Below are 27,836 nucleotides of genomic sequence, written 5' to 3'. Positions count from 1 at the left end.
GTAAAATTCTGTCAAAAAAGTGGGTGGGACTACATTACTGTATTTCTAAGGTCCCTTTTAGCTCCAAGTATATGATTTTTTATAAAGTTGATTGTACTTATTTTTCTTATGTTTTAAATAATTTTGATAAGTATGACACTGATGTTTCCATCAATAATATTTCTCTTTGTGTATAATAAAATATAAGCATAGAGTTTACTTACATTGATTCCTTATCATATGTCCCTCTATCATAGATGGCCATTAGTCTGATAAGTTTGCTTTACATGAAGCTCTAGAGGTTCAATATCAGAGCTCATCCTAACATAATTTTTAATAAATGAATGTCTTCCTTTTGTCAAGCCTTTAACTTGAAAGGGGTATATGGATGCATGCATTTTCATGATATAGATATATAAATGCTACAGGTTGCATAGTGGATGGTACATGGGGCCTGGAGTTGGGAAGACCTGAGATCAGACACTTCTTAGCTGTATGGCCCTGGGTAAGTCACTCCACCTTTGTGTGTCGCAGTTTCCTCAACTGTAAAATAGGGATAATCATAGCACCTATAATGCATGATTGTTTGGAGGATCAAATGAGATAATATTTGTAAGAAGCGATTAGCACAGTGTTTGGAAGATATATAGGTACTACGTAAATTCTTATACCCTTCCCCTCCCTTCATACCTTACCTGCCACTTCTGATAAGCTTTTGACCTGTATGTCTCTCTCTCTCTCTCTTTCTCCCTCTCTCTCTCTCTCTCTCTCTCTCTCTCTCTCTCTCTCTCTCTCTCTCTCTCTCTCTTTCCCTCTCTCTCTTTCTCTGTCTCTGTCTGTCTGTCTCTGTCTCTGTCTCCCTCCCCTCTCCCCTCTCCCCTCCCTCCTCCCTTCCCCCTCTCTGCTCCCCTCTTAGGCCCACACTTTCTGTGCTTTCCAAGGTTAGAGTGAGTTCATGTGATAAATTAAATCTTTGTTGTCATGCTTATAGGGGATGCTGGTTAACAGAAAAATGGATCATTCCATGCTATAGGTCATTTTTGATTTCTTGTATACATTTAATACCTTGAATAGTGATAGCCTTGTGTTGATTACCTAATGCTCCAATGATGTCTGTATCCCAACAGAATGTGCTGAGTACCAATAAAAAATTTTAAATTATTTTGGTGATACATTTACAGCAACTGGAACACTCAGTCTGCTAGTCACATAGTGTCAATTCACTTATTTCAACCAATTGACTAAAGCTGCAAGTTATCCTATTGCCATATCCCCTGAAGGACGAATGATGGAGATGCCCTTTCCCCTCTCTGGCCATCAGAACAGCTGTGAATATTCTCTGACTGCTTTCTATAACCCATTATGACTCTTTTAACTGACTGGTCAATACAAGTCTGTGGATATTCTAAAGGGGTGATGCATAATCTTTAAGGTTTCTTCTTCCTGCTGAACTCAATGTTTAACAATGATTATGAGCACCAGAAAGATGGGGGGGATCCCCCACCAAATCCCAATCCATCATCTCATGGCCTTCTGAGCAAGCCAATGTCTGGGATGCAGCCACCTCATGTTTATATCATCTTTCTTTTGGTTTAGGGCCTTGTGAGATCTTGAAAGACAGCTGTTACTTTATCCCTTCTATACAACTGAACAGAGTATTGGTTACCACAGAAGTTGAGGCAGAAAGAGTGGCAATGAATGATAGATCTGTCAAGAACAATAGAGTGGCCCTTAGCGAGAGAGATTGTAGGGAAAAGAGTCTATTTGGCATTGATTGGGCTGCACTCAGTAGAGGAACAATAAAACATTGCTAACGGGCGTCCCCATTGCAAATGTCCCAGAGGAAGAGGTTTGAATACTGTCCTCCCAATTGATTTTATGATTTTTTTATTGCTTAGTGTTCTTTCCTATGGGAATAAATCTAATTCACGACTCATGTTTATACTCTAATAACTTTTTACTTCCCCTTTCCCTATGCTCCCTTCCTCCCCCACCCCCACCTTGAGAAGACCCTAAAGACTAGAGCCAAAAACAAATTATACCTCTGGAATATGAATTGGTGGTGAAAACAAAGTGGTAGAAGGGGGCCTGGTTCTCCTATTAAATCCAGAGTAATGAGCCCATGGTAAATCCAGGGGACAGATAAAGGACTGGTACTGGGGAAAGTTGCTACCCTTGGTTGCTTAAGCCTAGCAATACTGGCTAGCCTTGGTGCTAGACAAGACTTACCTCTGGTATTTCTCATTTTTATGGTCTTGGACAAGTTATTAAACATCTTTTATTACTAATTTATGTATCTGTTAAATGTATGGGCTGGACTGGTGGGAAAACTGCTGGGTTTGAGTCATGGGACCTGAGTTAGAGTCTTGGTTCCACCGTTAACTATCTGTGGTCAGTTCATTTAACTTCTCTTGATTTTCTTAGCTGCAAAAGAAAGGGATTGGACTAGATTACTTTTAAGGTCCCTTTCAGCTCTAACCTGAGATACTCTGAGGCTAAATATTGTGTAAATTAGTTGATGTCCCCTTAAGGTTCTCTAGTTCTATAAACATGGAGCCAAAGGTGTCCTAGCAACATAGGGATCTTCATAAGCTAAAGGGCAAACGGAGAATCAGGTGACATGTTATTGTTTTACTGGCTTGTGGTAAAGATGGGGATTGAATCTGAAAAAATGTAAATAGAAACAAAAGTTTTAATTTTGTTTTGTTTTATACCATTCTTGGTGCCTTTGTGTGTGTTTATGTGTATATGAGTCTTTTCTTTTCCCTTGAGAAACAACCATTGGGAAACTCACACACTTGAAATGGCAAATGAAGAGTAGCAGAGTGGTGTAGTGACTCTGAGCACTGGATTTTGAAATCAGGAACATATCTATTCAATTCCCACCACAGAAAGTTAGTATTTAGGGGACCCTGGACAAGGTGCTTGCCTTCTCTCAACCTCAGTTTGCTCTTCTGTGAAATGGGGACATGAATCCCTGTGGTATTTTACCTCATAAGATTAAGTGAGGTGATGGATATAGATTGCTTAAATTTATACAAATAATAGAAATTATTGTTATTAAAAACACCATGGGAAGGCTGAGAAAAAGTCCTGTTGCTGAAACCCAAGAATACCGCCCTAGAAGTTTCCTTCATTTTCTCCTTCTGTTGCTGCCCCCAGTCTTGTTAGTACCTTCAGAAAGTATGACCCTTTCTCCTTACTCATTTAACCTGCTATTGGTATACCTTCCTTCCCACAGTTTCACTGAGACGCAATCAGGACTAAAATGTTTTACTAAGGCTATGTATGCATGTGTGTGGGCAATTTCATGGGAGCAACCTAGTGAGGAAATTCTCTCTAGCAGTACATACTGGCAACTTCTCTTTAACATAGATTTACTTACCTAGAACATTTCAATATGGAGTGATTTTCTCACAGCCACTCAGTCAGTAAGTGACAGAGGCCAGACTTGAACCCAGGGCCTTCTGAATTCCAGGGTGGCTCTGTCTTTGTCCCTCTGTCTGATATGATAGCATAAACTGTACTTTTTCTTATTTCAAAATAAAATTTTATTTATGCCTTTTTGGATTTTTTTTATATTTCCCAATACATCCCTTCCCATTACTCCTCTCTCAAAGTCATGCTCCAGACAATTAATGAAAAGGAGGGAGAAAGAGTCCAGCAAAAACTACCAACACATCAAAAAAGTTTGGCGTTATAAGTAATGTTCCACACCCAAAGATGACCATACTTCTGCAAAGAAGGGAGGAGATGACCTCTCATATTTCTTTTTTAGGTCCAAGCTTCATGTTTAGAATTTTTTAGCTTTCTCTTCATTGTTTTGTTGTCCTTTCCCTCTGCATTTTTGTAGTCTTTGTGTCTATTGTTTTCCTGGCTCTGCTTTCTTCATTTTACTTCAGTTCATTTAAGTCTCCCCAGGTACCTCACTGCATCCTGGAACATCTTCAGTTGTCCTGAGGTATACCTGGCCACTGGACCCAGATGGCTCCAGAAGAGAAAGTGAGGCCGGTGACTTTTCACAGCCCTCCTTCACTTAAATCCAATTCACTTGCATGTCATGGCATTACCTCCTTGATGTTGTGGTCCTCTTCGAGAATGAAGGACAAGCAACAACAACAAGTTCCCCTATATTTCTCTGTATCCGTCATGTTCATCTTTTCTTATAGAACAGTAATATTCCATTGCATTCATACATGGCAACTTGTTTAGCACTTTCTCAAGTGATGGGCATCTACTTTGGTTCCAGTTTCTTGCAATTCCAAAAAAGGTAATAAATATTTAGTATCTATTACTTGAGGAACCTAAAAAGCCGAAGTGTATAGAGCACTGCCTTCCCCTGAACTGAGACCATGTATGCCTGGGTCCTCAAATATTTAGTAAATATTTTAGTAATAAATATTTTGGTGCATATGGGATTTTCTATGTATCATTGACCTCCCTGGGATACCTGCCTAGCATGTACTACAAGTATTTACTTAGGCATTAAATAAATAAATAAATTTATTATTAAATAAATAAATTGTCCTTTGGTCTAGAGCCCACTATTGGGGAATTAAGAAAGAAATACCCCTAATATACCAATGTATTTATAACAACATCTTTTTGTAGTAGAAAAAAAAGAATCAACGCAGGTGTCTATTGACTGAGGAGTGGCTGAATAAATTCTGGTGTATCATCTGGTGTACTCTAAGAAGCAACATATGAGGAATTCATAGAAACATGGGGAGAATTGTATGAATGTATGCGTCAGAATCAAGTCAGCTGAAACAGGAAATCTAAGGACAGGAGAAAAGAGGAAGGAGGAAGAGATAGGGAAAGACAGAGACAGAGAGATAAAGACATATACACAGACAGAGACACAGAGAGTTGTTGTTCAGTCATTTTTCAGTCCCATTCAATTCCTTATGACTCCATTTGGGGCTTTCTTGGCAAAGTTATTGGAGTTGTTTGACATTTCCTTCTTCAGATTATTTTACAAATGAGGAACTGAGGCAAACAGTGGGTAAGTGACTTACCCAGGGTCACAAAACTAGGAAGTACCTGAGGCTGGATTTGAACTCAGGTCTTCCTGATTCCAGAGTCATCACATTATCCAGTATACCACAGAGAGAGATAGATACAAAGACAGAAAACAAAAACAGAGAGACAGAAAGAGACAGACAGACAGAGAAGATAAGGAAATAACTTATGTAAACAAAAGAAATAAATACAACTTATTGTTTAAAAGAGAAAGAAAAATAGAAACCTGAAATTAGGTGCATAAGAACAGATCTGTTGAATGGAAAAGGTTCAAAAATTTTCTTCTTTCTCTTTCTTTCCTTCCCGAAAGGAAATCTATCTCTGAAATCCCATCCTAAGTCTTTCTGAAGTCCACTCCGAAGCTGAAGCCATCAGTCTTATTTATTCCTAGATATAAACTTGTTCTATCCTTATTTGGTATATTTCATTTCCAGCTACTTTCTCAGCCAAAGCTTGACCCATGGATCTAGAATCCATAACTATAAATAGTTGGTCTTTTCAAAGTGCAGGAACCAGAATCTGAGCAGATTTGAGAGAGTTAGAAGCCACTAATAGACTGAGTGGGACAGGAGCACTCAGCACAGAATGGTAGTAGACCACACCAAAATGGGAGCAGTAGAGGAATACAGCCAGTGCTCCCATCTGGAAGAGCACTGGGAGGGAGAAGTGCCAGAGCAGGAGCAGGCCCATGGTGGAAGTACCAGCTACGTTGGTGGTGGATAGCAATCCTGATCTCAGACAAAGCAAAAGCAAAGATAGATCTAATTAAAAGAGATAAGGAAGGACACTATATCCTGCTAAAGGGCATCATCAACAATGAAGCAATGTTATTACTTAACATGTGGCATAGCATATAAATTCTTAGAGGAGAAGTGAAGGGAGTTACAGGATGAAATGGACAGCAAAACTATATTAGTAGGGGACTTCAACCTCCCCCTCCTTGAACTTGATAAATCTAATCTCAAAATAAACAGAAAAGAAGTCAAGGAGGTGAATAGACTTTTAGAAAAAGGTCTCCAATAGACCTCTGGAGAAAACTGAATGGGGATAAAAAGGAATATGCCTTTTCTCAGTGGTACATGGCACATGCTCAAAAATTGACCATGTAGCAGGGGATAAAAACCTCACAATCCAGTTCAGGAAGGCAGAAGAAATCAATACATCCTTTCCAGATCATGATGCAATTAAACTTGTTTGTAATAAAGGACCATGGAAAGATAAACTAAAAACTAATTGGAAACTAAATAATCTAATCTTAAAGAATGAGTGGATCAAGGGACAAATCATAGAAACAATTAATAACTTCATTCAAGAGAATTACAATAATGAGACAAGATACCAAAACTTATGGGATGCAGCAAAAGTAGTTCTCAGGGGAAGTTTTACATCTCTAAATGCTTACATGAATAAAATAGATAAAAAGGAGATCAATTAATTGGGCATGCAATTGAAAAAGCTAGAAAAAGAACAAATTGAAAATCCTCAATTAAATACCAAATTAGAAATACTGAAAACCAAAGGAGAGACTAATAAAATTGAAATAAAAAACTATTAAATTAATAAATACAACTAAGAGCTGATTTTATGAAAAAACAATAAAATAGATAAATCTCTGGTCAATTTGATTAAAAAAAGAAGAAAACCAAATTACCAGTATCAAAAATAAAAATGGTGAATTCACTTCCAATGAAGAGGATATTAAAACAATAATTAGGAATTATTTTGCCCAATTGTATGGCCATAAATGTGACAATGTGAGGGAAATGGACGAATATTTACAAAAATATAAATTTCCCAGGTTAACAGAAGAGGAAGTAAAATTCCTAAATAACCCCATCTCAGAAAAAGAAATTGAGCAAGCCACCAATGAACTCCCTAGGAAATAATCTCCAGGGCCAGACAGTTTTACATGTGAGTTCTATCAAACATTTAAAGAACAATTAATTCCCATACTTTATAGACTATTTGGGAAAATAGGTGAAAAAGGAGTCCTACCAAATTCTTTTTATGACACAAATATGGTCCTAATACCTAAATCAGGAAGAGACAAAACAGAGAAAGAAAATTATAGACCAATCTCCCTAATGAATATTGGTGCAAAAATTTTAAATAAAATATTAGCAGAAAGATTACAGCAAATTATCACAAGAATAGTACATTATGACCATGTAGGATTTATTCCAGGAATGCAAGACTGGTTCAATATTGAGAAAACTATCAGCATAATTAATCTGAACAACAATAAAACTAGCAGAAACCATATGATTATCTCAATAGATGAAGAAAGAGCTTTTGACAAAACATAACAGTCATTCCTATTAAAACACTAGAAAAGAGTCTTCCTTAAAATTTTAAGTAGCAAAAACTGGTGGGAAAATTGGGAAATGGTATGGCGGAAACTGTGACACTGTATACCAAAATAAAGTCAAAATAGGTTCATGATTTAGGAATAAAGGCTGATACTATAAGCAATTTGGGAGCAAGGAATAGTTTATCTGTCAGATTTATTGGAGAGGGAAGAATTCATGACTCAACAAGAGATAGAGAGTGTTATAAAATGCAAAATGGATAATTTTGATTATGTTAAATTGAAAAGTTTTGTATAAACAAAGCCAATGCAACCAAGATAAAGAGGGAGGCAGAAAATTGGGAGAAAATCTTTACAACCAGTGTCTCTGATAAAGGCTTCATATCTAAAGCATACAGGGAACTGAGCCAAATTTATGGGAGTACAAGTCATTCCCAGACTGAGAAATGGTCAAAGGATATAAACAGGCAGTTTTCAGAGGAAGAAATTAAAGATATCTATAGGCATCAGAAAAAAAAAATGCTGTACATCACTATTGACTAGAGAAATGCAAATCAAAATAACTCCTAGGTACCATATCTCTCCTGTCAGATTGGCTAACATGATAAAACAGGAAAATGAGAGGATGTGGGAAAATTGGAACATTATTACGTTGTTGGTGGAGTGGTGAACTGATCCAGACATTCTGGAGAGCAATTTGGAAGTATGCCCAAAGGGCTACAAAATGTGCATACCATTTGATCCATCAATACCACTTCTAGGGCTATATCCCAAAGAGATCATACAAGTGGGAAAGGAACCCGTATGTACAAAAATATTTATAGCAGCTCTTTTTGTCATGGCAAAGAATTGGAAATCAAGGGGATGCCCATCAATTGGGGAATGGCTAAACAAATTGTGGTTTATGAATTTAATGGAATACTATTGTGCTATAAGAAATGAGGAGCAGATGGACTCCATTATAACCTGTAATGACTTAAATGAACTGATGCTGAGTAAGGGGAGCAGAACCAGGAGACCATTATACATGATTACAGACACATGATATCTGTAAGAACTAACTTTGATAGACTTGACTCCTCTCATCAGCGCAAGGTTCAAACACAGGTCCAAAAGACTAATGATAGAAAAAGCTATGTACATCCAGAGAAAGAATTATGGAGTCTGCATGCAGATTGAGGCAAACTTTTTGTTCTCTCTTTGTTCCCTTTTTTTTGGTTTTGTTTCTTCTCTCTCATGATTCATTCCATTGGTTATAATTTTTCATTATAAATGGACTATTATGTAAATAAGTTCAATGTGAAGGTATATGTACAACCTACATTGGATTACATGCCATCTTGGGGGGTTGGTGGAGGAGTGGGAGGGAGCGAAAATTTGGAACCCAAATACTTGTGGAACTAAGTGTTCATTACAACTAAGTATTGTAAACTAAAAATAAAAAAATAAATTAAAAAAATAAAGTACAGGAACCAGCCCTGTTTGGTTGGTTTCCCATTACTCTACTATTCAGGCTGCCATCTATCTTTTATATCATCCAGACTGGTGTTTCCTTTTTTCATTTACCACCAAGTTTCAGTTTCTGGATAGTTTCCCCAGACCCTAGCCTTTAGCCCATTTGAATAATAGCCAATAAATATTTCATACCTGTATAAGACCAACCGTTCGTTCACTTCATTCATTTCAAGCCTATTGTATGCATAGATCACTCTGATGTGTGTGTGTGTTTGCATTCACATGTGTATGTGCGCGTGTGTGCATGTGTGGGTATGTGTGTATATGTGTGTGTGGTGGAGAATCAAAATTTATACAAGCCTAACAATTATAATTAATTTTAAGCCCAAGGGGATGAGGTACTTCTCCCTCTCCACAAAAGAGTTCATTTGGTCTGGACCTAGGCATACATGGTCTCAGTTCTGGGGAAGGCAGTGCTATATATATATATATACTTTGGCTTTTTACATTCCTCAATGCCAAGCCTTTGGGTAAATTACATAAAGCTTAGGCTTCAGTTAAGGTAGAGGGAGGGAGTAGAAAAGTACTTGATGTGTAGGTATGGGAGAAGTACTTATTTCCTATAAACAATAGAAATTCAAAACAGAAAATATTCACAAATGCTCATTGTCAGAAAGACAATGAGTAACTTATATTTACTGCTTTAATTTTGCAAGAGGATTGAGATTTAAACCTTAAAAGAAAATTAAGCAGTTTTCAAGACTCTTTTATAAGCTTTGTTACATTTCACTTTGGCTCTACATTGTCCTTTCAAAGTCCATGTTGTCTGGTCAGCAGGGTCAAAGTTTAGTCTATCTTTTCTTGTTAGTGGTTATCTTATTCAATCCAGAAACTTCCACTGTTGAAAATCAGTTCCAGCTCAGGACATAATCCCTTCTAAACCTCTTGAACTCACAATATTGCCAGCAATCCTGGATGTTTCCATCTCGTTTGTTGTTTCACCACATAAATTGAAGACAGAAGCAAAAAAAGAAGAGGTAGCTAGAGCTCTGAGATCCAGTGTCAGGTTCACCTAAGCAGGACATGTGCTATAGCTGTCAGGTGCTTATGATGACATGTTAGACACTGTGTATACTCATAACAAGTCCTGGATTTACACACTGCTGTCAGCTGAGTTAAAGAAAGAGAGTATCAGGGGTAGATTCACTCCATTTTTAAAGATCCTCTGAGTTAATGTTTTTTTTTTTTCCTCACTGGCTAATTAGGTGATGTTTTATTATCTCTAAAAGTGCTTAAGCATTCAGCTAGCACATATGGTCAGCTGGAAGCAGAAAGAGAAACTGTTTATTGTCTGTTCCACACTCAGGATGTCTGTCCTCATTGAAATTATAGTCTACTAGTAGACTAATGCAAGTTCATTAGAGAGGTACAAACCGATATTTTTTGTTGGATTGTAGGAGGAAAGTCCTAATAGAGAAGGGAATTAAGGAAGGCTTTATTGAAGAATTAACATTTGAAATTGGCTTTAAAGAATGGGTAGGGAAAGAAGAGGAAAAGAAGGAAGAAATTCTAGAAATGCAAAACAGCTTGAATAAAGGAGGGGGAAGAGAGGGGAATGAAGAGAATAATATACTTCACAGAGGTCTCAAAGTGATTCTTATTTTGACCTCTATCCTTCCCCCACTCCACTCTTATACAAGTCAATGCTTTTAACTCTCATTTAGCAGTTTTTACAACATTCTGGTACTTTAACTCAATGGCCTCCTAAGTGGTTGTGGTCATACCCCAAAGACAGCATGATTAATTAGAAATTAGGAAGATGTGTCAAATCCTACTTTTCTTGATAACCAATCTTCAGGTTTGTCTCCACAAATCACTTTTTTTCCTAATTCACCCCATTTTCCCAAGCCATCATTTCCCTTCTGCTTCTGAGTTGCCAACCTCTCCTCTTCTAATCCTGAATTAGAGCCTCAAGACAACTATAGATTAACTATTAGTTAGGTACTCACAACAAGTTACAGAAATGGCATTGGGAAAGTTCTCCCCCTCCCCAGCATGCCCATCCCCTACTCCCCAGATCAACAAGGTAGCAATCAGTGAAAAATGAGTCAGAGCCTTGAATTCTTCTGCTTGTGGTGAGTGAGATAGAATGAGTTGCGCAGGATGGACAATATCACATGGGTTGTGATCTGTATTCAGATCTCATGGTATTATCTTTGCCACCAAATCCATCCTTCTTCTAAACTTCCCTATTTCTGTGGAGAATATCTCCACTATTCCTTTCACTTGGGTTCACAAACTAAGTCTCATACTCAACTCATCATTCTTGATCAACCTACAAATACAGTCAATGGCCAAATCTTGTCTTGACACTATCTTCTGCATTTGTCCCTTACTGTATGCTCACTCAGCTACCAGAGTAGTTCAGATCCTTAACACTCCTTATCTGTAACAGCCACCTAATTGGCCTTCCTGACTCAAGTACCTCCCCCTTCTAATCCATCCTTCACATAGATTGCAAAGTGCTTTCTCTAAAGTTCAGGTGTGATCATGCACTCCCCTATCCCGTAAATTCCAACAGCTCCTTGTTATCTCTAGGATATTCTTTTTTCATTTTCTTCAGAGGCTTAGCACATCTACTTTTCTAAAAATTTTATTCAATTCCTTAACCTCTTTCTAATGTATTTTATGTTTAGATTTATTTAGTTCTGAGAAGAGTAAATTGAGATTCCTCACTAGTATAGTTTTTTTTTCTATTTCCTCTTGTAACTAATTTAACTTTTGTTTTAAGAATTCAGATGCTATGCTATGCCATACATATATGTTTAGTATTGATAGTACTTCATTGTCTGTGGAAATTTATCAAAATATAGTTTTCCTGATTATCTCTTTAAATTAAATCTATTTTTGCTTTTGCTTTGTATGAGACTATGACTGCAACACTCTCATTTTTTTTTTAAAGTTCAGCTCAAGTATGATGGATTCTGCTCCAGCCTCTTATTTGAACTCTTTGTCTTTCTTTTCAAATGTATTTCCTGTAAATATGTAAATATATATGTGTGTGTGTGTGTGTGCGTGTGCGCGTGTGCGTGTGCGTGTGTGCGTGTGTGCATGCGTGCGTGTGTGTGTATGTATGTATGTATATATATATATGTATATATATATATACATATATATATATATATATAGTTGGACTCTTATTTCTAATCTATTCTTGTATCTATTCCTGTTTTACGGGTGAGTACATCGCATTCATATTCACAGTTATGATAACTATGTATTTTCTTCCATCCTGTTCTCTTCTGTTTATCCTTCCCTCTCTCTCCCTTTTTTTACCTTGTTCCTTTCAAAAGTCTGTTTTGCTTCTGACCACTGCCTCTCTTCACAATCAGGGTGTAGGGAAGACTAATACCTCTGGTGTGAGGGCTGCCAAGCACTTTTCAGGGCTGCTTTCCACTGTTGGTATCCTCCTGAGTCACCCAAATCTTACCTGTGGCTCCAAGTAGCTGTAGCATGCAGTGACCACACCCTGGTATATCATTTTGACAGATACACTAAACCAGGTTGATGGCAAGTAAGGGGTCTCAAACCTGTTGGTTAATTAGAAAGATGTCTGCCCTAGGCATGTGAAGAATTCCCACGGTGGAATGAGTGGATGAGAACAATTTGTTCTAACAGCAGTGAAGGCAGCAAAAGTAGGTGGTGTGGACCTACTTTGGTTAGTCATTAAAGATGCCAAAGTCATCCACTGCTTCCCTAGTCATTGCTAGTCATCTGGATTTTTGTCTTTCCACTGGATTTTGATATCTCTGGAAGAGAGAGTGAGGCCCACAGTTTGGAGCAACTCTGTCTCACTTAAATCTAATTTATATGTAAGTCAAAAGACATAATCCATACCAGTTTACCATTTTTACCTACCTCAGAGTCTTGTGGTTATAGGCAAGTGGCAAAGTAGCCGGTGCAGATACACTGGGAGCTATAGTCAGAATGCTGCATACAGGCAGCCCAGGTCATAGGGTCATTTTCTCACTGGACTGAAGTGGTAGCAGGAATCAGAAGCCCCCTGCATATCTGAAAAGCTTTTTTTTTTTTTTAAAAAAAAGAACTACACTGCTCATCTCTTAGCATGAGGAAGTGGCTAGAAAAGATGCCCTAAAAATTATCTGTTTCACCCCCCAGACTACTTTTCTATGGCAGGTGAGGATGCCACCCTCTGATAAAAAAAAACATACAAAAACTTTTGCAAAGATGTTTCCATACATCATTTTTACATGGAATGTGTACAACTGGAATGGAATTATGTACAACTGACATTCAGTAGACTTGAAAGATAAATAGCTCTTTATGTGAGAGAACTCAGCAGGTATCACATTTAAATAGCATCCCTGAGTGAAAAAAGTCTGGCAAATGGGGGCCAGTTTACTGAAGTCTGTTTTTCTGGGATGGTCACAGTGATAGAAGGTGACATAAAGCTGGTGCAGGTTTTGTGATCAAAACTAATCCAGTCAATAAACTTGTATGTCTACAAAAAGGAATGAATTACAGACCCATGACAATGCTGTTGCCATTTTCAGGAAAACACTATCCTACCATCATCAGTGTGTATGCTCCAACCATGACAAACCCAAAGGATGTCAAAGAAAAATTTTATAAATACCTGGTAACCCTCATCATCAATATGCCAAAAGAGAATAAGCTTATAACTCTGGGTAACTTTAATGTCAAACAAGGCACAGAATATCAGACAAGGTGGGGATTCCTTGGAAGAAATGATTGGAAACAGCAACAGCAACAATTACTTGTTACTGAAAATTTTGCATCTCATGATCTTCTCATCCCCCAAACCATCTTTCATTTACCTAAACACAATAAAACTTCATGGATACACACTCTCAGCAAACATCATCATTTAACAGACTGTGTCATTATAAGGAGAAGAGACAGATAGGATGTGAGAGTGACAAAGGTTTTGTGTGGTGCAGAGTGCTGGACTGATTATAGACTTATCCTTTCCTAGCTAAAGATTAGCATTCGACAAAAGCAGTGGCCCCAAGGCAAGACAACTAACAGAAGACTTAAGGTCAACAGTTTAGAGCACTTCTTCTGAGTGTGAACAGTTCCTTGTTAACATGGAGGGAAAGCTAATTCAACACATGGTTGGCAACAGTGAAGCACAAAAGGAGTGCTTTCAGAGATCTGGTGTACAATACTGCATTTACTCATTTGGGTTAGAACACTTGCAAACATCAAGGTGGGTTTGATGAAAATAATGGGCAAAGTCAGAAGCTGCTATATGAAAAACAAGAACTCCACAAGGTTTACCAGCAGGATAGTTCATCCATCTCTAAGAAGTCAGCCTTTAAGTCCATCAAAAGTAAAGTGCAAATGAAGCTTAGAGAGATGCAAGAGAGCTGGGTCATTAAGAAGGCAGATGAAATTCAGTTTTATACTAATGGTAACAATCCAAGACACTTTTGTGATGCCCTAAAGGCTATTTATGGGCAAAAGACTTGTGGTGCTTGTCAACTACTCAGTGCTGTAGGAACCACATTGAGTAGTAACATAGACACAGTTCTGGAGAGATGGGCTGAACACTTCCATTGTGATCTCAACATATTATCATCAATCAGTGCTGAAGCCAAAGACCTCAGTTGAAGTCAGTCCCTCTCTAGCCAAACCTCCAACTAAAGAAGAGGTTTTGAATGACATTAAGCTTCTTTTGTGTGGCAAAGAGAATGGTGCTGATTCTATTCCAGCTGATATTTACAAGGCAGGGGTTCCACAGCTCATACAAAAGCTGAAAAAAATTTTGGGTTATGTGGCAAGAGGAGACTTTCCCTCAGGAGTTCAAGGATGCCTCCATTGTCCATCTTTATAAAGCAAAGGGAAATAGGTTGTCCTGTGACAGTCATGAGAAGGGTTTCTCTCTTTTAATCACTGCTAGCAATATTCTTGCCAGAGTCCTCCTTAATAATAGGCTGATCTTTCACCTGGAAGATGGTTATCTACCTGAGACTCAGTGTGGCTTCAGAAAGGGCCAAAGAATGGTCAACATAGTGTTGACCTACAACTTCAGCAGAAATGTCAAGAGCAGAAGAGAGGTCTGTACACAATATTTGCTAACTAACCAAGGCTTTTGATACTATCAGTTGTGAGGGTTTCTGGAAAATGATGGCAAAATCTGGTTGCCTCATCAAAAATGGTGCTGTATTCTATGAGCAAAGCAGAATTGTAATAGTAGCCCAAAAGAAATGTGAGATGAACAAATTTAAAGCTATCTCCACTCCAAATGTTTGTACAGACTATTTGTACTTGACCTGGGGTAGAGCCTTTCCAACTCATTTTGTTATGATCAGTCATAGTTGGACACACTGTACATTGATCCCAGGATAGTGAGTTCATTTTGGTCTTCTTCAAGAATGACAGACAACAACCACTACCTTTATCACCACCCTCCAACCCTCTTGTGACCATCCCTTTTCTCTCCTACTTCCCTTTTGTGTAAGATAATTTTCTATACCTAACTATGTGTATGTATGTATGTGTATAGCAATATATGCACATATGTATATGTGTTCATACACACATATTAAGAATTATCGGTCTACCTAAAAGCCATGTATATACATGTACACGTACATATTCATATATACACATATACATACACACATATATGAGTGTGTGTACATACATACATGCATATGTGTGTATGTGTGTGTATATATCCCTCTTTGGATAAGTTCAGAAGTTCAGATGAGAGACAGGTTCAAGTGTTGCCTGGCCTCCCATTTTATCCTCTGCTATAAAACCTCTTCCTTTCTTTTATGTGACACAATTTCTCCCATTTTCCATACCCTTTCCCCCTTCTCCCAGTGCATCCTTCTTTTTCACCCTTCCATCTTTTTGAGCTTGTACCAACATAATCTATATTGATGCCCTCTTTCTATGTAGACTCTTTCTAACTGCCCTAATAGTGATAAAGTTCTTAGTAATTACCTATATTACCTTCCCCTATAAGTATGTAAACATTTTAACCTCATTAAGTATTTTATTACATTACTCCTCTTTCATGTTTACCTTTTTATGCTTCTCTTGAGTCTTCTGTTTTAATGTCAAATTTTCTATTCAGCTCTAGTATTTTTATCAGAATTTCTGGAAAGTCCTTTATTTCATTAAATATCCATTTTTCCTCTGAATGATTATACTCATTTTTGCTGGGCATGTTATACTGGGTTGTAATCCTAGTTCCTTTATCTTCTGGAATATCATATCCCAAGCCCTCTGCTTTTTTAATGTGGTAGCTGCTAAATCTTGTGTGGTCTTCGCTCAGCTCAATTATACTTGAATGGTTTCTATCTGGCTTCAATATTTCCTTCCTGATCTCAGAGCTCTGTAATTTGGCTATAATATTCCTGTGACTTTTAATTTTTAATTGTTTTCATGGAGTGATCGGTAAATTCTTTGAATTTCTTTTTGCACTCTGGAGCTAAGATATCAAGCCAGTTATCCTTTATAATTTCTTGAAATAGGATGTCTAAGCTCTTTTTTCAAAAAACATAGCTTTTAGGTAGTCCAATAATTCTTAAATCATTTCTCATTGATCTATTTTCTGTCTGTTTTTTAATTAAATATTTAATATTCTCTTTTATGTTTTTCATCTTTTTGATTTTGTTTATTGCTACTTCAGGTCTCATGGAATCGCTAGTTTTCACCTGACTAATTGTAATTTTTAGGGAGTTATTTGATTCAGTGAGATTTTTACTTCCTTTACCATTTGACTGTACTTTCTTTTAACTTTTTTTTGGGGGGGGGAGGGAGGCAAGGCAATTGGGGTTAAGTGACTTGCCCAAGGTCACACAGCTAGTAAGTATCAAGTGTGTGAGGCTGGATTTGAACCCAGGTACTCCTGACTCCAAGGCTTGGCCATACTTTTTGTGGAATCATTTTCTTCAGTTAGAAGAACTTCTTTTGTTCTTCTTTTATTATTTAGCCAATTCTGTTTTATAAATTTTTTTCCTTCAGTATTGGTTTATTACTCTTTTAACAAGTTGTTAATTACCTCTTTGTAATTTTCTTACATTGCTCTTATTTTTTCCCAATTTTTCCTCTATAGGTCTTATTTGATTTTTAAAATCATTTTTGCATTTTTAAAAGATCTCTTTCATAAGCCTTTGCTGGGAATTCTTGTTGTGCTTATGTCTAAAATGCATTGTGTCCTTGAAGCTTTCCTTGTAGCTATTTTTGTATTGTTGTCTTCGAGTTTGTGTCTTGAGCTTCCTGGTTACCATAGTAGCTCTTTATGACCATGTTCTTTTTAATTGTTCGCTCTTTTTTAAAAGCTTATTTCTTGACTTTTACCTTCAAGTTAGAATGAGGTTGTCCTCACCTCTGGGGAAGGGGCAAGATCACTGTGCCAAACTTTAGATTTTTCACCCTACTGTTTTCATGGCTAGTTCCATAGATCTGTAGTTTTCTTGGTGCTTCCAAAATGGGAGAGGTTTGGTCAGTACTCTCTTAGTCTGTGTTCTTATACTTATCCAGGAAGGGTCCTTGCTCCCTTGGGACTGCAAGTTCTAGTGCTTCTTTGTTCCCTAGTACTGCAACCAGGAACTAGACCTTCCTGCTCCCTCATGACCATGAGGGCTCTTGTCTATGCATGAATAGAGACTGGGAACTAGTAATGGGTAATGGAATTGTCAAATGATGTGAGCCCTACACCCAGTGACCACAGAGGGGATCACCATAATCACTTTCTTACTCAACGTAAAATCCCATTACCATCTGTGCAGGGTAAGAGCTCTGCTAACTTCTGCTGCTGCTGCTGTCACATCCCCAGCCTTTAAAGCCTATGGCTTGAAGATAACATTCTTACAAGAGAATATAGCTATTAGCATGCTGGCTAAAAGGAAAAAGTTTTACTTTTTTCATCTTCTTTTGATAAAGTGTACTTTTGGTTGACTGTATGCCTACATTCTAAACAAGCTTCATATCTACCCTGGTTGGCCAGCTCCTGATTTGCCATTTCTCTTTTCCCATCTCAATCAGATGTGATATCTTGAAGTACCAGCAGGTGGTACCCTGTCACTGTTCAGGGCCCCAGAGACACAGCCTGACCTGAGTGAGGTGGGATTGAGCCCTCTGTTGAAAAGTTTTACAGTCTCCCTTAACAAGGTCTGAGCTTCCTAAAGCACTCCATGTAGAGAGGGAAATTTGGCTTGTTTTACTCAAATGCCAGCTGTTAACAAAATCAATTTGGTTAACTTCATGGATTGGAAGTAAAATCACAATTGCCAGGATGTTCACAGCCAAACCCTCGAACAGTCTATCCTTTGATCTGGCATAAGAGCTTTTGTTTCATGATGAGAATAATTTCTTTGTGTTGCCAGACTTTCATTCAAGAGATGCCAGGTTCATGGTGCCCCTTGACTAGAAGAAAAAAAATAGCTATTGTAAATAACAAAATTTCTGTAGTTAGTCAAAATGAGTGTTTCATACACATTACAACTGCTCTCATCTCTAGACTTTCTCATGTGAGGAGTTAGAAAGGAGGAAGAATAAGTATGCTTGGGGATGTAAGGGGAGACCCACAGATGTGTATATGCATATCCCAAAGAGTGGGTAGGCACAGGAAGATTGGTGAGGGGCAGAGGGAGATAAATAGTAAGAACATCTAACTTTCACCTCATCCACACATAAAGTTATACCATAAAGTTGTAAAGTGCTTAAACTTCAATAATGGGTAATATTTCTGTTAGAAAAAAATGGAAATAGCATTTAAAATTCTAAATTCTTTGTGCATTGCTGGCCACAGGATATGATTTACTTTCTCATGTAGCTAGATATTTTGATTTGTCACAGGAACTTAAATAAGAACACTCTCTATATAGGCATGTAATATAGCAATTTAAAAATACAAAATACTTGCTTATAAATATAATTTCCTGCTTGTTCCTATCATTGCCACTTTTTTCTGTTAATAAAATAAAATAAAACTTGTTTTCACTGGTATGGAGTATTTAACTGTGAGGAAACTTCCTCTCCTAATTGTTTTAAATGAATGAGGACTTTGTGAAGATCTTGGATGTAGAGTATGAATGTGTTGAGGCCAGACATAAACAAACTAGGCTAAAAACATGATTATTAAACTTTATTTTTAAATATGGCTTTAATTATCTATGTCATCTGGACCATTTTTGTCAGTGATTTTAAGCCTTTTAGATGATATGGCAGGAGAGACCAAGAAGGGATGTAGTAGAAAGAAATGAAACATCTCTGCCATGACCACTTTCTTTAATAATGCATTCAGCAAGACTTCCTGAATCTGGAGGAAGAGAGGAGAGAGAGAGAGAGAGAGAGAGAGAGAGAGAGAGAGAGAGAGAGAGAGAGAGAGAGAGAGACAAAGAGAGAGAGAGGGAGAGGGAGAGAGACAGAGAGAGACAGAGACAGAGAGAGACACAGAGAGACAGAGAAAGAGATAGAGACAGAGACACACACACACACACACAGAGAGAGAGAGAGAGAGAGAGAGAGAGAGACAGAGAGAGAGACAGAGAGACAGAGAGAGAGAGAGACAGAGAGAGACACAGAGAGAGAGAGAGAGAGAGAGAGAGAGAGACAGAGATTTGTATTTTAGCTCTGGGGCTGTCATTTTAGTTGCATTTATTTTTATTACCACTAGATGGAAGCCTTTTGTACTTTTTCCTGTTTTAAAGTCCAAGGATGATTGAAAATCAATAAACTAGAATCCAGTAGAGTTGTGCTCTCTGGAGATTTTCCAGTGAAGCTTAATGAGGTCAATATTATCCAAGTTCTTAAATTATAGCTGAGCTGTGGGTTTCAAAATGTTTTATTATCTGTTAGATGTATTCACCCATTCATTCACAAATTTAAGTGCCTAGTATGTGTATGAAGATGAAAAATAAGATGAACCTTGGCTTCTAATATCTTACAATCTAACAGGGCTGTACAAAAATCTGGCAGTTCATTACAGCAGACTAATTATTACCAAACTCATAACGTTTTGTGAGGAAAATATTCAACAAAATGTAAAACCTTTCACAAAATAATATTTTTTTTTTGCAATTTCATTACTTTTTAAAAACTCAGTGATTCAGAATATTTCATAACTTTGACTTCACTATCATAACCAAGTACTTCATCTTCATTTTAAAATTAATTTTAATTATTACCAAATCAAGTTTTTTTTAGTAAATAGGCCAATTTTCCCATATGGCCTGTAACATATAGATATATTTAGATAAACACATATCTATATATCTGAAATTGCGTATGTAGATTTCTATTCTATTTGTCTTAACAGAGCTAAAGGTGTCATGTAGTAGTTTTCAATAGCTTATGTGTTCATCTACTTTCATGGCTTCAACAAAATTACCTCTAAGCTTAAAACTCACAAATCTCGTATCTCTATTTTAGCTACAGTCCAGCATTTGCAAAAGTCTACATATCCACCTCAGTGTTTTGCCATTTAGACTCATCATATTCAAAATCAAATCTGTCATTTCCACTAAGGTTGTTCCTCATTTCCGGCAATCATTCCCTATGTTTCCCAGACTCCAAGCCATAATCTTCATGTTAAACCGTACCAGGGGTTCTAAATCTTTTCATTTGTTTCTTCGTAATGCACCCCTCTGGAAGTCTGATAAAGTCTAAGGAACTCCTCAGAATAATGTTGAATTGCATAAAGTAGAGTTCATAAGATTATAAAGGAAACCCATTATACTGAAATAAAGAGACAATTCGGTAGCACAGTAAATAGAGCACTGGGCTTGGAATCAGCAAGATGCATCTTTATGAGTTCAAATCCAGCCTAAGATGCTTATTAACTCTGTGACTCTGGGAAAAGTCACCTCTCACCCACTTTTCTCAATTTTTTTTATCTGTAAAATGAGCTGGAGAAAGAAATAGCAAACTATACCAGTATCTTCAACAACAAATCCCCAAATGGGGTCATGAACAGTCAGATATGACTGAAGCATTTCAACAAGTACAAAGAAGTCATTGACTCTTGTTTGGTTTTTCACTCTACTTGTCCAACCATTGTTTCTTAGCATTCTTTGCTGACCTATTATCCATCTCCTTTGCTCTAAGTATGGGTGTACTCTAAGACTCTTCCTTGGCTCCCTTGTAATGTGAAACAACAGCAACAACTAGCATTTCTCTTGAGCTTTAAGGTTTGTGAAGTACTTCACAGATATTATATCACTGATCCTAGCAACAATTCTATATGCTTTTATTGACTCCAGTGTTTTTCAGATGATGAAATAGATTAAGTGACTTGCCAAGACTTGCATAGCTAGTGTCTGAAGCAGGATTTAAAGTAAGGTATTCCTGGAGCAAAGTCCAGCACTCTGTCCACTAATGATAGAGTCTGATTGGTTCAGGACTCTGCTGATTCATGTAAATAGAAACCAAAACCAAAAACCTTACATATTCACTTAGCCCCCTATTGCAACTCACCTTGAAGAAGGTACCTGAGCCAAGTCAAAGATGGAGAAGACTCCTTAGGGTCAATGGACTTTATGCCAAGCTCTAACAGTGAATCCACTTCCGGAAAACCTTGTAACTGATCAATTCCACACTTCTCAGAACTGGCACATAGCCACCATCAGAGGCTGATGCTGTGTCATAATGTATGCTTGTGTGTTTCGGACTCTGGGAGTCAGAGGTGACATATATAGGTAGAAAGGTAGATAGATAGAGATAGGTAAAAGGAAGGCTGAAAAATACGCATTCAACATTTGGTTAATTATGGTAGTTTATTAATAAGGATATTTAACAGAAATACACACACACACATATATATGTTCAACAGAAATGCACAATATACACATATTATGTACATGTGTGCACATGCACATGTATATGTATGCATATGCATGTGTGTATATGTATGTGCACATATACATATGCACATGCATATATGGGTATATATTGCTATATATTTCTCTCTCTAGATAAATATAGATATATACACACATAGAGATAGGACTACATGTAGTAGTTTATTGTTAAAGCATATTCAACAGAAATGTATCTATATTTATAGCTATCTATTGATATAGATAAAAGGAAGGCAGAAAAGTACACACTGAACCCTTGGTTAATTTTAGTGGTATATTGAAAAGGATATTTAATAGAAATATATATTCAATAGAAATGTACACATATAAACACATAAACACACACACACATACACACACACACATGCACACATATATATTTCCCGGAAAGACTCGAGACACTACTTTGTTGCCTTAGTTATAAGCCAACTCAATAATCCATCCAGACTTGGTGTCAGAAAAACGTCAGTTCGAGTCTTGTCTTACTAACCATTTGCTAATGATGTGGTTCCTAGTCATTTAACCTCTCCAAACCTTGTTTCTCTCACTATAAAATGCAGCTAATAATAGTACTGACTACACAGTGTTGTTGTGACAGACAAATGAGGCAATACATGTAAAATGTTTTATAGTGTGTATAACACCATAAAAATGCTAACTATAGTTATTACCTCCTTATTTTTACATTTTGGAATCTTCTTCCATCAAGGCTTGCCATCTGCTTTATGAAGCCTTTCCTGATCATCTCCAGTGCTAATGTTCTCTCCATCTTCAGACTGCCCTTTATGCATCTGTAAGGTACTTGAGGGTAGAGACTTTTTTTATCCCTGCTCGCTGGTTCAATGACTTACATATCAGTCATTTAATAAATATTTGTTGGATTAAACTCAATTGAATACTCAAAACACCATCAATCAACAAATTAATCAGTCAGGCATCAGAGAGCTCCACAAACCATGGGAAAGTTGAGAATAGAAAACAATGGTGAAATGGTGAAATGAAGTTAAAAAGTAAAGAAATTGGCTGAAACTGAAGGGCAAAACAGCAATCAGTGAGAGTTAGAGCAGGTACAAGAGGATGATGAAGCAAACACAGTCTTGAGAAGGAGAAAATAATAAATTATGGATGGCAGGAAGATACAAAAGAGGAAAGTAGCACAAAAATTGAGAAGGCTTTAGGAATGTGCTATGTGAAATAAAATGGTTTTATAAATATTGTATTGAATAAACAACAGATTACCATGAAGGACAAAGCTATAGTTCCATCTCAGAGTTTTGGTAACTATATAAAACACCCCAGGTGGCTGAGTTACATAACAACTACACGAATGTGGCTCCAGAACCATCCACTTTGCTCATGGGGTAGATGATGTCACTGGAATGGATGGAATTCATCCCCAAAGCCAAAAAAACTCTATATCTTTTCCTCCCTTCTATTTTCCATGGGTCATAGAGCAGTATAGCTCAAAATTCCCACTCGTGCTTATTCAGGATATGTCAATGCTTGCTTATTTTATGTTGAAACAAACAATTCTAATTATAGAAACAACCAGATTTAAAAACAATGTAGAAATTCAAGTGGTTGCAAATATAGGACAGCATTGAATACTATATTAATATTAGAAGATAGCTGCCAATTAAATCATCTCCTATGTAGCACTTCTGAAATGCTGACTTTCTTTTCATTTATATGTGTGTAGCAGTATTTTTGATAAGTGTCCTTGCTATTTAAACAGATTAACTAAACACATGGCACTTGCTCTTGGCTAATTCTTGGATCTATGTTGGATTTTTTCTGTGCTTTTTCCCCCCAATATTTTTAACATTTTTATTTCAAGTTTTGAGTTCCAAACTCTATCCCTCCCTCTGATCCTCCCCTCCACCATCCTTGAGATAGTAAGCAATCAGATACAGGTTATATATGTGCAATTATGTAACACATTTCCATAGTCATTTTAAACAAGAAAATTCAAATAAAACAAACAATGAAAGTGAAAATAGCATGCTTCATTCTGTATTCAAACAATATCAGTTCTTTCTCTGGAGGAGAATAATATGCTTCATATTAGTCCTTTGGGATTTCTTGGATCAGTGTATTGCTGAGAATAGATAAGTCATTCACAGTTCTTCATTGAACAATATTGCTCTTACTGTACAATGTTCATCTGGTTCTGTTCACTTTACTATGCATTAGTTTAGATAAGTCTTTCCAGGTTTTTTTCCGAAATCATCCTGCTTGCCATTTCTTACAGCACAATCATGTTTCACAGCTTGTTTAGCTATTCCCCAAAATTGGGCATCCCTTTGATTTACAATTCTTAGCCACTACAAAAAGAACTACTATAAATATTTTTGTACAAATAGGCTCTTCTTGCTTTTTTGGGGATGTGTTTGGGACATAGACCTAGCAAGGGCATTGCTGGATCAAAGGGTATGTGCAGTTTTATAGACCATTAGGCATGGTTCCTAAATGCTCTCCAGAAAGGTTGAATCCACCAACAATGCATTAATGTCCCCATTTTCCCAAATCCTCTCCAACATCCAACATTTTCCTTTTTTTGTCTTATTAGCCACTCTGATAGATATGAGGTGGTACGCCAGAGTTGTTTTGTTTTGCATTTCTCTGATCAATAGTGATTTATAGCATTTTTTCATATGGCTAGATAGCTTTGATTTCTTTGTCTAAAAACTGTCTGTTCATATCCCTTGACCATTTATTAATTAGGGAATGACTTATATTTTTTATAAATTTGACTTAATTCTCTATATAATTGAGAAATGAGGGCTTTATCAGAGATACTTGTCACAAAATCCCCCTCCCCTGTTTTCTGCTTTCCTTATTATTTTAGTTGCATTGGTTTTGTTTATACAAAACCTTTTTAATTTATATAAGCAAACCTATCTATTTTGCATTTTGTAATGCTCTCTATATCTTCTTTGGTCCTAAATTCTTCTCTTATCTGTAAATCTTACAGATAAACTATCCCATGCTCTCTTAATGTGCTTAGGGTATCACCTTTTATGTGTAAATCATGTACCTGTTTTGACCTTATCTTGGTATATAGTGTGAGCTGTTGGCTTATACCTTGTTCCTGCCATACTATTTTCTAATTTTCTCAGCAGTTTTTGTCAAATGAGCTTTTGTTCCAAAAAATTTGAATCTTTGGGCTTATTATATATTAGATTACCATGGGCATTTACTATAATATAATTTGTACCTAATCTATTCTACTGGTCCAGTATTACATTTCTTAGACAGTACCTAGATTGCTTTGATAATAAGCATTTTATAATAGTTTGAGATCTGGTATGGCTAGACTACCTTCTTCTGCATTTTTTAAAAAAATTGATTTCCTTGACATCTTTGAGTATTTGTTCTTCCAGAGGAATTTTGTTATTAATTTTTCTAGTGTTATCATATAATGTTTTCATAGTTCAATTGGTTTGGCACTGAATAGTTTAATTTAGGTAGAATTGTCATTTTTATTATATTGGCTCAGCCTACCCATAACCTATTAGTATTTTTTCAATTGTTTAGAGCTGACTTAATTTTTGTGAAAAGTATTTTATAGTTGGGTTCATATAGTTCCTGGGTTTGTCTTGTCAGACTCCAAAATATTTTACATTGTATACAATTATTTTAAACATAATTTCTCTTTCTACCTCTTGCTGCCAGGTTTTGCTGGAGACATATATATATATATATATATATGTATATATATATATATGAATATATACATATATTCATATATATATATATATATATATATATATATATATATATGAATGCCAATGATTTATGTGGGTTTATCCTGCAATTTTACTAAGCTTGTTAATTTCAAGCCATTTTTATGATTCTCTAGGATGTTCTAAGTATGCCAACATATCATCTGCAAAGAGTGATAGTTTTGTTTCCTCATTTCCTATTTTAATTCCTTTAATTTCTTTTTCTTCTCTTACTGCTATAGCTAAAATTTTTAGTACAATATTGAATAATAGGGATGATAATGGGCATCCTTGCTTTATCCTGATTGTACTGGGAAGCCTTCTAGCTTATCCCCATTACAAATAATGCTTCCTGATGGTTTTGGAGAAATATTACTTATCATTTTAAGGTAAGCTCCATTTATTCCTATATGCTCTCTAGTTTTTTAACAGGAATGGGTGCTGTTTTTTGTAAAAGGCTTTCTTCTAAATCTGTTGAGATAATCACATGCTTTCTGTTGATTTTGTTATCGATATGGACAATTATGCTAATAGTTGTCCTACTATCGAATCAGCCTTACATTCCTGGTATAAATCCCAGTAGTGTAGGAAACACGATATATTGCTGTAATCTCTTTGCTAGTATTTTGTTTAAAATTTCTGCATCAATATCTATTAAGGAAATTGTTCTATAATTTTCTTTTTCTGTTTTTGCCCTTCCTGGTTTGAGTATCATCACCATAATTTTATCATAACTAGAGCTTGGCAGGACTCTTTTTTTCACCTGTTTTCCCAAATAATTTATATAGTATGGGGATTAATTGTTTTTTTTTTTTTTTTAGATTTTCATAGAATTCACTTGTGAATCCATCTGGTCTTTTGGGTTTTTTCTTAGAAAGTTCATTGATGGCTTGTTCATTTTCTTTTTCTAAGATTGGGTTATTTAAATATTTTATTTCTTCTTCTATAAATCTGGGTAAGTTATATTTTGTAGATATTTATCCACTTCATTTAGATTGTCGAATGTATTGGCATATAATTGGGCAAAATAGCTCCTAACAATTGTATTAATTTCTTCTCAATTGGTGTTGAATTCACCCCTTTCATTTTTGACACTAGTAATTTGTTTTTCATCTTTCTTTTTTTAAAAATCAAATTAAGCAAGAGTTTATCTATTTTATTGGCTTTTTCATAAAACCAGCTTCTTGTTTTATTTGCTACTTCGATGGTTTTCTTACTTTCACTTTTATTAATCTTTCCTTTGATTTTCAGGATTTCTAATTTGGTGTTTAATTGGAGATTTTTAATTAGTTCTTTTTCCAGTTTGCTTTCTTTTTTAGTTGCATGCCCAATTCATTGATCTGCTTTTTATTTATTTTGTTGTTGTAAACAATTAGAGATATACATTCTCTCCTAAGTACCACTTTCGCTGCATCCCATAAATTTTGGGATGTTGTCTCATTGCTGTAATTTTCTATAACGAAATTATCTGTTTTTCTATGTTCTGTTCTTTGACCAATTTGTTTTTTAGGGATTAATTAATTTCCAATTAATTTTAATCTCTCTTTCCATTGCCCATTACTGAATGTAATTTTTATTGCATTAAGATCTGAAAAGGATGCATTTATTATTTTGGCTTTTCTGCTTTTGGTTGTGTGGTTTTTATGTCCTAATACGTGGTCAACTTTTATGTCAGTGTCAGATACTGCTGAGAAAGGTATTTTCTTTACAACAAAATCATTTATTTATTTTTAGTTTTTGCTACTCACTTCCATAAGATTTTGAGTTCCAAATTTTCTCTCCATCCTTCCTCTCCCCCCACACTATGGTGGCATTCAATCTGATACAGGCTTTACATATACATTCATATTAAACATTTTTCACATTAGTCATCTTGTAAAGAAGAAGTAGAACCAATAGTAGAAAGCACAAGAAAGAAGAAATGACAGACAGAGAAAGAGACAGACAAACAGAGAGAGAGGGAGCCCAAGAGAGACAGAGATAGTGCGAGAGAGAGAGAGAGAGAGAGAGAGAGAGAGAGAAAGAGAGAGAGAGAGAGAGAGAGAGAGAGAGAGAGAGAGAGAGAGAGAGAGAGGAAGAGAGAGAGAGAGAGAGAGAGAGAGAGAGAGAGAGAGAGAGAGAGAGAGAAGGAGGGAGGGAGACCAAATAGTATGCTGTGATATGCATTTAGACTACATAGTCCTTTTTCTGGATATGGACAGCATTTTCCATAGTGAGTCGTCTTTTGGAATTGCCTTGCTTGGGTGAGCAGAGATAACTGTCACAATTAGTCATCACATAGTGTTGCTGTTACTATGTAAAATGTTCCCCTGCTTTTCTACTCATTTCACTCAGCATCAGTTGATGTAAGCCTTTCCAGGTTATTATGAAGTCTGCTTGCTCATCATTTCTTATGAAACAGTAGTATTACATTATATTCATAAACCACAACTTATTCAGGCATTTCCCAATTGATGGACATCCCCTCAGTTTCCAATTCTTGGGCAC

Source organism: Trichosurus vulpecula, chromosome 3 (assembly GCF_011100635.1).
Source record: "Trichosurus vulpecula isolate mTriVul1 chromosome 3, mTriVul1.pri, whole genome shotgun sequence".
Classification (NCBI taxonomy): Eukaryota; Metazoa; Chordata; class Mammalia; order Diprotodontia; family Phalangeridae; genus Trichosurus; species Trichosurus vulpecula.
The sequence above is the reverse complement of the archived record's forward strand: the minus strand, read 5'-3'. Positions refer to the sequence as shown.